General features: G+C 48.1%; 1 protein-coding gene across 2 annotated transcripts in view; it reads left to right on the forward strand.

Moving 5' to 3' along the window:
* Positions 1 to 1,467: 1,467 nt before the first annotated feature.
* Positions 1,468 to 15,312, forward strand: part of ROBO1 (roundabout guidance receptor 1) — a 564,053-nt gene continuing 550,208 nt past the window's right edge. For both annotated transcript variants that reach the window (XM_083439173.1, XM_083439174.1), the window contains exon 1: positions 1,468 to 1,750. The gene's annotated coding sequence lies outside the window, so the exon portion shown is untranslated. The remainder of the gene's footprint in view (positions 1,751 to 15,312) is intronic.

The raw sequence follows: 15,312 nt of genomic DNA on the forward strand, positions 1-15,312 counted from the left end.
ACTCTGCTAACCTGGAAGAGTTACCTTGAGTTGAGAACTTTGCCCCAGGATGAGAACGGAAATAGTGTGCCGGCAGCGCAGCAGCAACAGGAGGCCCCATTAGCGAAAGCACGCCTCTAATTAAGAACAGTTTCAGGTTAAGAAGGGACCTCCGGAACAAATTTAGTTCGTAACTAGAGGTACCACTGTAATATACATTTCCATGTGATAATTTTTCAAACCAAACCAAGGAATCTGTTATAACTTAACACACAGTAACAATATTAGCTTAAGAACAACTGGACAGTCATTTTATCTAGCAGCTATGTTATTATTTGCACAGGAGTGTTTAGGCATTTAATCTGTGGGTGCTTCCCACATTCCTTTTGCTTTTCATCACCCAGAAAACTTCACATGACCTAAAGTGAAGCAAACCCTAATGAGAAGGCATTTGAAACGAGTTCTTCTAATTAATACTTCAGTTTGGTAATGAGTCAATTTGGGAAATGACTGCTTTCTGCAAGAGGAAAATTTGGGTGTATTAGGAAAAACGAGTGCACCAACTGTTATACAAAACAGCACAGTGGCAAATGGAATCATGCATTAAGGTTACTGACTCCATCACAAAGCTACAATTCTTAGCAACATGCCAAGCCCTGCAGCAGCAGCAGCAGCAGCAGCAGGCTTCAGTAACGCTGCATTTGAAGCTCTACCATCACCTTCTGACAGCGGTGCTGTGTGAGAGCACTTAAACTGTATTGTTGAGGGCAAAGTGGGAGCAACACTACTGATCATCTTTTTACACTTCCTGACATTTTTGGCCAAGACTAGGAGAAATGTGTGGGAGCACCAGGTAGAAGTAATTTTTCCAACCAGGGAAAAGAGAACTGGAGCCCGGCTGCTGTTCTTTCTTTGCCAGGGACCGGATCCCATAAAACTGTTACTCCACTGGTGCAAGCCAGCTGTCATTGCTTCAATGGTCTCTTTCTGGCAGTTTGGTACCTCCAGAAGCTTTGCTTTGAAGAAGAAGAAAAAGGAAGTCCTCTCGCTCAGAATCACTAGAGCTCAGTTTTAAATGTGCTTAAGGCTCGGGGGAGCCAAGGAGTAATTTGGAGAGTGAATCCAAGCTCTTTGCATAAACCCTCCGCTACCCATCTGAGCATTCTTCGCAAAAGTTGTTAGTTTTAGCCTCTCACCCCTTTCCCCGCAACAATCCAGCACAAGGCAGCTGAAAACGGGAAAGGTGTGCACTGCCTTCTCCGGCATCTCTGCTGAATGTGGGTTTTATTCTGTTAAACCTCAGCAACACGTACCACCACAGCAGAGGTAACGAATCAGTTCCAGGAGGGTTGCCCCCCTCCTTCGCCTCTCGTCTCCCCCTCCTCCCATTCATGCCTCCTCCAAAGCCGCTTGCAAATTGCTGCTTTGTAGTTTCCCTGCGATGGAGCAGTAGGACCCAGGGGCCTGCCTCAGCCACCAATAGAAGCTCATACTTGGATCTATTTGTATGCAATGCCTTCTGCTCTGCGCATTAATGGTAATACAGATAACGGGTCTGAAAGAATTATCTTCTGAAGAAGGATTTGGTTTTCCGGAGTCCTGATACTGGGGAAGAGATCCAGTTTCATCCCTCTTTTCGAGTGAAAAGTCCTCTTGAATAGCTTGCCTGCTTGAACTCAACAGAAGGTCTCTGTATATGTTAAGGAAAGTTGCAAGGATTCTTTGAATCATGGAGCTGCTAGTTTTCTGACATCTTCCTTATCTCAGAGGGGTAAGTGCCTCAAGTTAACCAACCGATGGATTTTTACCCGTCCACAAGTGTCATGTTTTCTTTCCTTTTTTAAAAAAAAGGGGGGGGCGAGGGAGGGAAGCGATGCTGTATTGCAGTAATTCTGGATTTGAAACGGACAGGGTTCGTTTTAGGTGGTGGATCTCTTTAGAGTGTTTCTTTTCTTTTTCTTTTAAAAAAGCAACTGGCAGAGCGATTAAAAGATGAAATCCCAGTGCCAATCTAACAAGTTTCTCTGATGCTCCCTTTATTGTCTGCTAAAGTTCTCGGATTACGAAGGTTAGGACTGCTACCAGGGCTAAGGAAGAAGTTGGAAAGCATCCCGGGCATGGGTTCAAAGGCACACGCTCTCTCTCTCTAAAGAGCAATTTTCACGTTGCATGGAGCAGCACAGCAAAAAAGGGGGAGCCGTCCCTCCCCCACCCCCCCACCCCGCGTCTTGATTTATAGACTCAGTTGGGCTTGGAAAAGCAACTTTACAGAGTGGTTATTTTTTTCTCCAGTAAAGCTTCTTTGGTGGTGCAGGCAGGGACTTCCTGCTGCTGCTGCTGTTTCGGAAGTGGGGTCTCGCTGTAGTACTTTGCAAATGCAGTTTTGAGTGTATGTGTCTCCGTCCCCTTCTACCTTCCCTTGGCTTCCTCTTCACGGCGAGGGGGAGTGAGAATACCGTGCATACTGAATGCCCTGCAAACTCTCCTCTCCCCGGCACTATATGCAGTTTGCGAAGGAAAGAAATTAACCCTTTAAGAACGTTTCACCTAACAGAAGACTCGTTCCTCCTCCCTTTCCTTCATAACCCTGGATTTTGTTTAAGAGTCAACCCCCTACACCCCCATGGTAGCTGGGGGAAGCATATTGCAGGTGGGGGAGCCGTGCAGCGTCTGCATTATGGATGAAAGGCTCCCTACTGCCGCTGCTGCGAGTAACTTCCCCCTCCTCCCTCTCCCTCTCTGCGAAGGACAGGGCGGCTACGGGGCGTGGAGTAGGACTGCGCCGAGAGGCGCTCTGCTGCGGCCGCCTCCGCCTAACACAATGGAAAGAGCCCCCTATAGGCTGGCGCCTGGCTACTGGATGGAAAGTGTGTGCGAGGCAGAGAGAGAGAGAGAGAGATTGGGGAGCTCGCCTGGTGGGCTGCTGCTGCTGCTGCCGCAGCTGCTTGTGCTTGTGCTGCTGCTGCAGTCAGTTGCCGCAGCCGTCAGTGCACGGTCTCTTCTGCCCGCTCACACACTCCCCCCCTCCCCCCCGCTGCGGCCACGACCTCTTTATTATTCGGGGGACGCAGGGAAAGAAATAGTTATATTGGTGGGACTCAGAGAATGAGGGGGCTGGGTGGGGGCAGAGGCAGAGAGACACTCTGACTGACGCGCTCTCGAAAGGCAAAGGAATGTGTGTGGCCACCGAGGGCTTGCCCTTTTCAGCCTCCTTCCCGCCTCGTCCGCAATCCTCGTGTGGGGAGAGAAAGGTAAATACCCTGGCGCCCGCTTCGTTTTTTCCTCGCGTGCTCCCCTCCCGCTCCTCCCAGGTAAGCGTCCGTTTCCCCTGCTTGCGAGGGCTGCGGAGAACCGCTGAGGCGATGCAGCCCACGTTGCCTAAGGCTGCAGTTCGAACCGCGCTTTCCTTTGAGTTAAATCCCACTGAACGCTGTGGGGCTTCCTTCAGTGTAAGCAGGGTTGTGCTGTAGAACTATGTAATCCTATACATGGATTTTTAAAATAATAATGATAAATAATTTAATTATTACATTTATATACTGCCCTTCCATCAAGAGATATCAGGGTGGTTCACAGGATAAAACACAAGGTAAAAAGCACAATAGTTAAAAACAACTGGAGAAGGCTGCCTGTTGGTTCAATAAATGCATACTCTCCAACTTTTTATGCCACCAAAGAGGGACACCCCCCCACACACCCCATGCCACTACTGAACCCTGCCACCAGCTCCCTCCTGCCCCCCCCCCAGCTTCTTACCTTTGTTGGCTCTTTTTCTGCCACCATTGTTGCCTCAGCCGCCACCAGAAAGGTCAGTGCTGCCGTGGGGTCCACCAAGTCACTGCCACTGTGAGGCCTGCCAGGTTGCCCATGAGTAGAGTCCAAGCGTGCATGTGTAACAAAGCTACCGAAGGCATTTTGCTGCCTGTGGTGGGTCAGCGCCAAACCCACCCAACTCAATGTTCATGCTGCTCAAGGCTGGTGAAGTTATCCTGACGCCTGAGGTGGAAAATCCAACAAGTGCCTCTCACCCTCTGCCAGTAAGAGTTCAATAGGGATAATAAACCAGATAACTGCTGTCGGGGTTACATTCCAGACCCCCACACTCATAAGTGAAATAGTATAGAAAGTGGGGGACACCATCTGCAAAGTCTCCAAACACCTGTTTTCTGCTGTCTGGCTTCTCCCCCTTTGGCTCCACACAACTCTCTTCAAGTAGAGTTGAAGCTCTGGTGCTGACAGGAGGCTGTGAGAAAGTGGTTATGATGGTGCTACCTCTCATTGTCCTAAGCCACAGGCTACCTGGCGGCATCCCACTGGTATACATGATTCCACATCTTACGGTGTAGTCCATTAAGCCAACAGGTCCAAAGTCCGGTCAGGCCAGGCTCCTGCCTCTGCAGCTGATCTAGGCCACCTGGAGGTCAGTCCCACACAAACACAGTCCCAAAGAGCTCCCTGGGGCATCCAAGCCATGGTCCACCCAAGGTGGGAAGTTGAGCAGACACATCACCTCAGCTCTGCATGCTGATTGCAGCATCTGGGCTTGATGAGGCATGTGAGCCTCACCTGTTCCAAACCTACTCCAGCTGAGGAATCACACACTTCTTCCCAGAGCTAGCAAGGCCCACCTGACCAGCTAATGAGCTGGACTATGGGCCCTTGCCTGTCTCAGGGTCCTGGAGCACCCTGCCTGCTGCTTCCTACACCTCAGAGCCTGCCGTGTGAGACAGGTCCTTGTGCACTGGACCCTGATCCCCTCAACATCCTCCTTCACTGTGAGTACTTTCCACACAACCTCTCCTCCATCCCCAGCTTGCCCCCCTGTGTCTCAGTTACCCCTCACCAGGATCCTCTTCCTCCTTTTCCTCCTCCCTCTAGTCCTGCCAGTTCATGACACTTGTGTCAGTTGTTAGGCAGGGAGGTTCAGCAGCCCACACAAAGCCCTACTGTGCCTCAGGTCTCTTTCAGGTTTCTTCTCTGTCACTCATGTCCTCTTTGGGCTCTGGGAAGGGTCTGCACCTGAGTCACCAGGACTCTCCAGCTCTCTCCCACCATTTCCTGGAATGATTCTATTTATTTAATAATTTCCCAGCACCGTGCATATACACAGTTGCATGCAACCAGAACACACGTAAGGGTGTGCGCATGCCTGCATTTGTATATGATAATAACAGCATTTTTAGAAAAGAATTCAAACAAGCTCTGTGTCATGGAAAGTGATCAGAATTCATAAACATGGTTTCAGAAATAGGATTTCAATGTTACTTTTATAGCAGGGAGCTGAATTGTTTCTGAGAAAGTGAACTCATTGACATGTGTAGCCATTACTATTTTGTGGACTCACACATATTTGTGAGCTGTGAATGTTGAAAACATGGATGTTAAGAAGCTGCCTTATGCTGTGTCATGTTCTGGGTCTTGTTTTCTGTTGTCTGCTCTGACTGCTAGAAGCTCTCTGGGGTCTCAGGTGGATATTTAGTTAGGGATGACGCTTAGATGGCACCTGGAACCTTGTGTATGAAAAACATATGTTGTACAACTGAGCCTAGCTTCCCTGAATCAAAAACACACACATTTTCCAGAAGGGGGTTAGTTCACTCAATTATGCCAAAGTATCTTATGGTTTAAAAATGCTCTATCCATTTTCATTACTATTATTAGTCAATTCATTTAATTAAAATGGTTCCACAGGAAGCATTCATTGTGGCTGCTTTGTACAGTTCATGTAGACTAATATGTTGCAGAATAATGCACTTGCAATAAACCAGCTGCTAACAGATAATTTTTCAAAAGATGTTGATAATGATGTGTACTTGAATGTGTCAAGACGTTAGTAGGTACCACAAAACACCACACACATGAAGAAGCGGTTTTAGAACATGAGGAAAATACTGGAAAGTGTCTGCTAATACTTTATTTAAAGCAAGTATGATATATTTTGTTGCATTGATTTGGTGTATCCTGATGCTTCTGCATTGCTTGTGTTTAAAGAACGGACAGCAGCAATGTTAATTTTTGAACTGGTCTCACATTAGTATAATCTCACTGAATTCAGTGAATGCTTGTAAGTGTATCCTGGAATCACTCAAAGGAATTCACCCTGCCCTCATCTGGTTGGGTTTCCCCAGCCACTCTGGGCAGCTTCCAACAGAATATTAAAATACAATAGTCTATTAAACATTAAAAGCTTCCCTAAACAGGGCTGCCTTCAGATGTCTTCTAAAAGCCTGGTAGTTGTTTTTCTCTTTGACATCTGGTGGGAGGGCGTTCCACAGGGCGGGTGCTACTGCCGAGAAGGCCCTCTGCCTGGTTCCCTGTAACTTGGCTTCTCACAGTGAGGGAACCGCCAGAAGGCCCTCGGCGCTGGACCTCAGTGTCTGGGCAGAACGATGGGGGTGGAGATGCTCCTTCAGGTATACTGGACCGAGGCCGTCTAGGGATTTAAAGGTCAGCACCAACACTTTGAATTGTGCTGCTACAAAAAACTTGGTAAGCAGTGTTGGAAAGTGGGTTGGGGTTGGGTTCAGACTTCAAAAATATATTTCTCATGTAGCCTGCGATACAGATCTCCTAGTCTCTGGATTGGATTCAGTAAAGGCATCATTCTTCTTGCTTCTCCTGGTTCAGTCAGCCTCCTGTGGCTGCCACCCCAGAGTGACACTTGCACCACTCTGCCAGCACATACCTCCCACTTCCCAAATATGCCAACATACAGGCGGCTTGCCAGTGATATCGCTACTAGAAGAGCCCAGCAGAAGGGCCCAAAATGGGGCATTCCAGGGATGTGACTGAACCAGACCGGGATCCATTAGCCATCAAGTTGCTCTCACAGCTGGTGCTGGCTGGTACCAGACATGACCTGAACCTAATTGCTGCACCAGACTGAAGCTGGCACAAGGATCAGGCCCAATCTGCCTGCTCCCACCTTCCACTGCTGCTGCCATGAGTGGCCAAGCTGTAGATAGAGCAGTAGCTCCACTATTTCACAGAGCCTTGGCAGTGGCAGCAAGCAACATGAATTGTTCTGTCAGTTTCCAGCAAAAGGAAATCAAATGTTTACTGCATCTGCACAAGCTTCTGGAACTTCTGAGGAGGTTGCAGAATGTAAACTGCTAATGAACTCAAGTGGGAGTTCATCCTTTGTAAGCCACAGTGTGAACAAGGGGCCGTTGGTGTTAGAATAGACAGGTGTTGATAATGTCTTCTCACTGGGGCTAGAGTTTCTGCTCAAGAAAGGTAAAGGTTAAGCCCACTGGAAGGAGAGTGGATTTTAACCAAAAAACAACTTGTGGGGACCATCGGCTGGGTGAGGACTGCAGGGCCTGCTCCCTTCCAGGGCCTTCTCCAACTGGCCCAGGGGGCGTGGCCCAGGCCCTCTCTCCCGGCTATAAAGGGACTCCTGCTGCAGGAAAGCCTCGGACCATCGGCTGGGTGAGGACTGCAGGGCCTGCTCCCTTCCAGGGCCTTCTCCAACTGGCCCAGGGGGCGTGGCCCAGGCCCTCTCTCCCGGCTATAAAGGGACTCCTGCTGCAGGAAAGCCTCGGACCATCGGCTGGGTGAGGACTGCAGGGCCTGCTCCCTTCCAGGGCCTTCTCCAACTGGCCCAGGGGGCGTGGCCCAGGCCCTCTCTCCCGGCTATAAAGGGACTCCTGCTGCAGGAAAGCCTCGGACTATCGGCTGGGTGAGGACTGCAGGGCCTGCTCCCTTCCAGGGCCTTCTCCAACTGGCCCAGGGGGCGTGGCCCAGACCCTTACTTGGAACAAACTTTTGGGAAAGTGTGGGAAGTTTTCTGCCATTGCTTCCCTGTTCCAGGTGGTCAATGTGCGTTAAAATGTCCTCAAGCAGTCGGTGGCAATTTAAATTTTTATTCCTTTTTTTCTTTTTTCCTTTGTTGGGGGTGGGTGGGTGGGATGGATAGTTGGTTGGGGATTAATTTTAGTACAGTTGTTCTGTTCCTTTTGTTGTTGTTTTATTGGTTCTGTATAGTTTGTGTTTTGTTTTTAAGGGGTGGGATCAGGGCTGCCTGGGAGTGGCTCCCCAGCCAACACAATGGCTGGGACAAGTTTCACAGGGGGGAAAGCACTGGGACATCCGATCTCGGTGATCATGGGCAGGAGGCGGAGTTACGCTAAGACCAGACCATGTCATTACCGAGGAGGCAGGTTTAGTCGTTGTTTGAAGACTATCCCTGCCTCCGGGTCTGGCCTTGACCGGATGGATACTGGAATCAACAGGGGAAACCCACATGACCTGAAAGTGTTGCTGTGCAATGCCAGGTCAATGATGAATAAAACCACTGCCATCCACGACTTGATTGTGGATGGAGGATTTGACCTGGCATGTGTGACAGAGACCTGGTTGGAGGAAGCAAATGGGCCTGTCCTTGCCGCTGCTTGCCCACCAGGTTTCTCTTACGCACAGCAACCCAGGTCATGTGGGCGGGGAGGGGGGGTTGCAGTGATTTTTAGGAAGTCACTAGCTTGCACCGGGCGTCCTACTGGGAAGATCCAGCTCTCTGAGTGCATGTTCTGGAAGTTGGGCAATAGGGGCAGTACAGGATTCCTTTTGGTGTACCGACCTCCCCGCTGCACCAAGGATTCCCTGTCCGAGCTGCTTCAGGTCGTGGCGGATTTTCTCCTGGAGACACCTAGTTTGGTTGTCCTAGGGGATTTTAACATCCATGCCGACACGACCTTACAAGGGGCTGCTCGGGACTTCGTGGAAAGCATGGCCTCCATGGGGCTGTCCCTGAATAAGTTTGGCCCAACTCATAGTCATGGACATGCCTTAGACCTGGTGTTCACCTCTAGTGACGTGGGTGATCTGACACTAAGTAAAAGTGAAACAAAAGAAGTGCCATGGTCAGATCACTTCCTGGTGCAACTGGACTTCTCCGCGACCCTTCCCCTCTGCAGGGAGGTGGGACCAATTCGGATGGTCCGCCCCCGCCACTTAATGGATCCAAATGGTTTCCAGAGAGTGGTAGGGGATGCTTTAGCCCATGTTGATGGCCTTTCAGCTGATTCCCTGGTGGCCCGCTGGAATGCGGAGTTAACCAGGGCTATCAACTGTCTGGCTCCGAAGCGCCCTCTCCGATTGCATGGAGCCCGAACAGCCCCGTGGTTTTCTTCGGAGCTGAGGGCGATGAAACAATCGTTGAGACGGTTAGAGCGTCGGTGGCAGAAAACTCACTCCGAATCTGACCGGACACAGGTTAGAGCTCAACGTCGAGCCTACCAAGTGGCGATAGCGACGGCGAAGAGGACTTTCTTCACCGCCTCTATTGCATCTGCAGAAAATAGTAGCAGGAGACTCTTTCAGGTGGTTCGCAATTTAACGGAACCACCTTTACCACCGGGGCCTTGTAAAGACCCCAAGATCTCCTGCAACGATTTTGCAAAGTTTTTTGCAGATAAAATCACTCATATTCGGAAGGAGCTAGACACCACCGTGGGAGCAGGGCCGGGGCGGGAGAGTGCTAGAGCTCTGTCTGGTCAAGTTGCATGGAATCAATTTCAATCCGTTACCCCCGAGGATGTGGACAGGCTGCTTGGACGCGTGAAACCAACCACCTGTCTCCTTGATCCTTGCCCATCCTGGCTAATAAAAGCAAGCCGGGAAGGGCTGGGCGATGGGCTCTGCGGGGTGGTGAATGCTTCCCTCTGTGAGGGAACATTCCCAGATCCGCTGAAAGAGGCGGTCATTAAACCGCTTCTTAAAAAACCATCTTTAGACCCGGCCAGTATGGCCAACTATCGCCCAGTCTCAAATCTTCCATTCTTGGGCAAGGTGATTGAGCGCGTGGTTGCTGAACAACTCCAGGCACGCCTGGAGGATGCGGACCATTTGGATCCCTTCCAATCGGGATTCAGGCCTCACCATGGGACTGAAACTGCCTTGGTCGCGCTGGTTGATGATCTCCGGCGAGCTAGGGACAAAGGTGAGAGTTGTTTCCTGGTTCTGCTGGATCTCTCAGCGGCCTTTGATACAATCGACCATAACATCCTTCTGGACCGTCTAGAGGGGCTGGGAGCTGGGGGCACTGTTATACAGTGGTTTCACTCCTTCCTCCTGGACCGTGTTCAGAAAGTGGTGGTGGGGGATGAGTGTTCAGACCCCTGGGCCCTCACTTGTGGGGTGCCTCAGGGTTCCGTCCTCTCCCCCATGCTTTTTAACATCTATATGAAGCCGCTGGGAGAGATCATCAGGGGGTTTGGACTGGGTGTCCATCAATATGCAGATGATACCCAGCTCTACCTCTCTTTCAAATCAGAACCAGTGAAGGCGGTGAAGGTCCTGTGTGAGTGCCTGGAGGCGGTTGGAGGATGGATGGTGGCTAATGGATTGAAGTTGAATCCTGACAAGACAGAAGTACTGTTTTTGGGGGACAGGAGGCGGGCTGGTGTGGAGGACTCCCTGGTCCTGAATAGGGTAACTGTGCCCCTGAAGGACCAGGTGCGCAGCCTGGGAGTCATTTTGGACTCACAGCTGTCCATGGAGGCACAGGTCAATTCTGTATCCAGGGCAGCTGTCTACCAACTCCACCTGGTACGCAGGCTGAGACCCTACCTGCCCGCGGACTGTCTCGCCAGAGTGGTGCATGCTCTGGTTATCTCCCGCTTGGACTACTGCAATGCGCTCTACGTGGGGCTACCTTTGAAGGTGACTCGGAAACTACAACTAATCCAGAATGCGGCAGCTAGACTGGTGACTGGGGGCGGCCGCCGAGACCACATAACACCGGTCTTGAAAGACCTACACTGGCTCCCAGTACGTTTCCGAGCACAATTCAAAGTGTTGGTGTTGACCTTTAAAGCCCTAAACGGCCTCGGCCCAGTATACCTGAAGGAGCGTCTCCACCCCCATCGTTCTGCCCGGACACTGAGGTCCAGCTCCGAGGGCCTCCTGGCGGTTCCCTCATTGCGAGAAGCAAAGCTACAGGGAACCAGGCAGAGGGCCTTCTCGGTAGTGGCGCCCGCCCTGTGGAACGCCCTCCCAGCAGATGTCAAAGCGATAAATAACTACCTGACATTCAGAAGACATCTGAAGGCAGCCCTGTTCAGGGAAGTTTTTAATCTGTGATATTTTACTGTATTTTTTGTTTCTATGGAAGCCGCCCAGAGTGGCTGGGGAAACCCAGCCAGATGGGCGGGGTACAAATAATAAATTATTATTATATTATTATTATTATCTATTCAACCATTGTGTTGTTCATAGTGTAGTTGGTTTTTATCACAAGTCCCTCCCTCCCCCCGCTAATAGAACACATTTCTCTTAGTGCTGATATGTTTAGTTTAGTCGTTTAGTCGTGTCCGACTCTTCGTGACCCCATGGACCAGAGCACGCCAGGCACTCCTGTCTTCCACGGCCTCCCGCAGTTTGGTCAGACTCGTGTTTGTAGCTTCGAGAACACTGTCCAGCCATCTCGTCCTCTGTCGTCCCCTTCTCCTTGTGCCCTCAATCTTTCCCAACATCAGGGTCTTTTCCAGGGAGTCTTCTCTTCTCATGAGGTGGCCAAAGTATTGGAGCCTCAGCTTCACGATCTGTCCTTCCAGTGAGCACTCAGGGCTGATTTCCTTAAGAATGGATGCGTTTGATCTTCTTGCAATCCATGGGACTCTCAAGAGTCTCCTCCAGCACCATAATTCAAAAGCATCAATTCTTCGACGGTCAGCCTTCTTTATGGTCCAGCTCTCACTTCCATACATCACTACTGGGAAAACCATGGCTTTAACTATACGGACCTTTGTTGGCAAGGTGATGTCTCTGCTTCTTAAGATGCTGTCTAGGTTTGCCATCACCTTTCTCCCAAGGAGCAGGCGTCTCTTAATTTCGTGACTGCTGTCACCATCTGCAGTGATCATGGAGCCCAAGAAAGTAAAATCTCTTACTGCCTCTAGTGCTGATATACTAGAGGTTATTCTGAGAAAATTGATTGCATCTTGCCTTACAGTCTTGGATAGTTGCTTCTAGAAATTTCATATGAGTGCTATATAGCATAACAGAACCCTGTGGGTTTTTTATAACACAAGCAGCCAAACAGAGATCCACCAATGCTTCCCTTGTGGTCTATGGTATCAAAAGCTGCTGAAAAATTGAGTTGGGTCAACAGGGTGGCTCTTGACCTTTCTTTTTCTGATAAAGTTCATCAGTCAGGACAACCAAAGCTGTTTCATTGCCAAAATACAGCTTGGAAGTCAAATTGAAATTAGTCTACATAATTAGTTCCATCCAGGCCCTTCTGCAGCTGAGCAGCAAGCACTCTCTCAATCCTGTTTCCCATTCCTTATTGGTCTTATTTGTTGTATATTATAATATTTGCTTTAAATCGTAAGCCATTATTTTAAGCAGTAATTCAAGTTATCCAAATAATTATACCAAAAGGTTGTTTTCATTATATGAATTGCATTCCACAGTTCATCTAAAATTCTGATTTGAAATAGTTTCAAACCTTGAGGAAACTATTTTCGAAGTGAACTTCATTTTCAGAATGCAGGTTTTGAAACAGTTGGTGGCCTTTCCCCACCCTTCACTGGGGAGACTTGGTGCAGTGGCATAGCGTGGGTTGTCAGCACCCAGGGCAAGGCAAGTAATTTGCGCCCCCTAACCCGTGGATTTGCGCCCCCTAACCTGTGGATTTGCGCCCCCTAACCCCCAGATGTTGCGCCCGGTGCGGCCGGCACCCCCCACCCTACACCACTGACTTGGTGCATATAATACTGGAAGGGGAAGGCAGCTGAGGCTTTGAGCTTCACACCAGGAAACTGTTCAGCTGTTTAAGTTCTGCCTGTATGTAACCCAGTTATTTTCCAAGAACTTGATGTCTGTTAAAAAGAAAAGGAAAAGGTTACCAGCCTTAGCAGACCTAACTTTGTCACAGAATTGCAGTTGCACCTCTATGAAGGGGCAGGGGCAAGCTTAGGTATGTTTTAAACATAGTGCTTTTTTCAATAAAATTAACTTCCAAAGGCCTTCATCTCCTTCTCCAATACTTAAATTATGTATCACCCAAATTAGTAAGCGGTCACCATGATTGTTGACACAGCCAGCCAAAACAAAGTGGGTTTATCTGAAAAATAGCAACCACCTATATGGTGGGGACTCTGCAGGTCTCTGTTCCTGGGAGGAACAGCTTTCAGCTGAAAGTATCTAGGTGGAAATGCACAGATTGGTTGAGTGCAAAAATGTCACACTTAGCAGCCTTTCTGACTAGTTCACTGGCAATTACCCTAAAGTCTGCAGTGTGCTTGCAAGGGGAAAAGAGGAAAGGTCACCTATAGGCTGCACTCGTCCCACTTCATTCTCATTATCTATGGCTCCTAAAGCTTCCATAGGAATACCAGAAGGTAAGACTTCAAATCTCACTGAACAGCAATGTTGCAGTACATTCTGAGTTGGCAGGCTTATGCTGGCAGGGAAGAAGTGAGTGGTGGAGGAAGAATGCTCTGTGTTTTTATGTTGTTTTCTCAGCTGCCATTAAAAAATAAATAAATCCTCCCCATTGGAAACAATAGGAAGGGAATGGAGCCATACCCATTCCAAAGTATGGCTAAATTCACTCTCCCTGGTTTGGGTTTGGGTTAGAGGGCCAGGACAGCTTTGGACCCAAGCCACTTGTATGCTGTGACATGCTCCCTTTGGGGTTCAGCCAACATTAGTTGGGGCAGTGTTTCAGAGCAGCCAGCTGTGGTAGAGAGGATGCTTTTAAGTCATGAATCTGATCTTGCCTATGGTCCTTGGAATGTCCTCCCAGGGATCTTAGGACTAAACCCTAAAATAAGTTCTGAAGTCCTATTCCAAATATCTCCACAACCATGAATTCACTGGGTTTAAGCATATGATTTTCTGTCTTAGCATACAAGAGGTAAACTGTACTACTGTCACATTGATGTTTTAGGGAGACTGTGCAGGTATATAAAGTTCAAAATGTAAGTGTGAAAATATTTGATTATATTAAATGTGCTACCTAAAGTAAAAAAAGAAAGAAGCCAAGAGCATGTTTAGCAGTTGTAGGATTGTACACTAGTTTCAAAAAGGCCCTGGTGATTTTTTAAAAAAGGACACAAATTTATGTAATTAGAACTGGAAGAACAGTTGTGAAATCATCATGTTATCTATACTGACGTAAATGAAAAATCTTTGACTAAATTATTCCACTTTTCCAAATTTGGAACATGAATAAATGTGGCAGTCAATTACTTTGGCAGCATTTCCTAGTCTGTACCAGAGGTGTTATTGATTGGTTTCAATTAATGTATGCCAGCAAGTAAATTAACATAGCACCTGAGGCATAATTCTCTAGTGGATCATGTACACTGACTTTTCACCATTCCTGCTGTTTTGACTCCTGTTGAGAATATTGCTAGGAGGTATTGTGTTTTTAGTCTGGACGTGAACATTACCCATGGCTGTAATGACAGGTCATTTGCAGCAAACCCATGTTTCACTGCAGACTTGTCTCTTTAAGTGACAACTTATCAATGGCAATTCAATTAGTCTTAAAGAGTCTGAGATACATTTTACTTTCTATGGTGCCAACTTTATTTTTGCATTTCTAATTCCACTGTAATTTGGATTGTTCTACATACACAAACACACATACATTTTCATGTATACCAAGAAAAAAGTAAATAGTACATTATTATAATGCAAATACTATATTTAATTTATTTGCTCTTGATTTGTCCCTTAATCATGTGATCCATTGTGAAACGTTGAAGGGATAGCTTAACGGCATGAATTTTCTTTAAGCATTGGTATGATTTACAACTACAAGCTCCTTTAGCACTCTTGGGTACAGCTCATCAGGCCCTGGAGATTTGAATTCAAGTAGCTAGGTGTTCCCTTACTAACTCTCTTCCTATCTTGGGCTACAACTTCCTCCTTGCATTGTTTATTCTGATATCCAGGTTCACCACTGCTTTCCTTTTGGGTGATGACAGAGGCAAAGTAGGTGTTGAGCAGTTGTGCATTGTCTTTGTCACCCAATAGCATTTCTCTTATCTTCTCCACACTACATGCTTTTTTCCCCTCTAGCTTCGAACATAGCAAAAAAAACCCCAATATTTGTCTAGCAATGGAGAGTGCCAAGGAAGGCACCACCAAAATTCCAAAGCCAGGGGGTCACTGCTGAAAAGGTGCTTTCCTCAGTATCTACCTGTGTGTGTGTTTGCATTTGCCCTTTCTCTAGCCAAGCATTTAAACTTGGTATGTAGTGTTCTAAAATCCTTCCAACACTTTTATTTATTGTGATGTTAGGCACTGGTAAAGAATTGGTGTAGTATTTGGGACAAGATGATGAAGCGTTGTTCTTTGCTACAATAAGCGACCACC

Source organism: Podarcis tiliguerta (genome assembly GCF_965153285.1).
Source record: "Podarcis tiliguerta genome assembly, chromosome: 4".
Taxonomy (NCBI): Eukaryota; Metazoa; Chordata; class Lepidosauria; order Squamata; family Lacertidae; genus Podarcis; species Podarcis tiliguerta.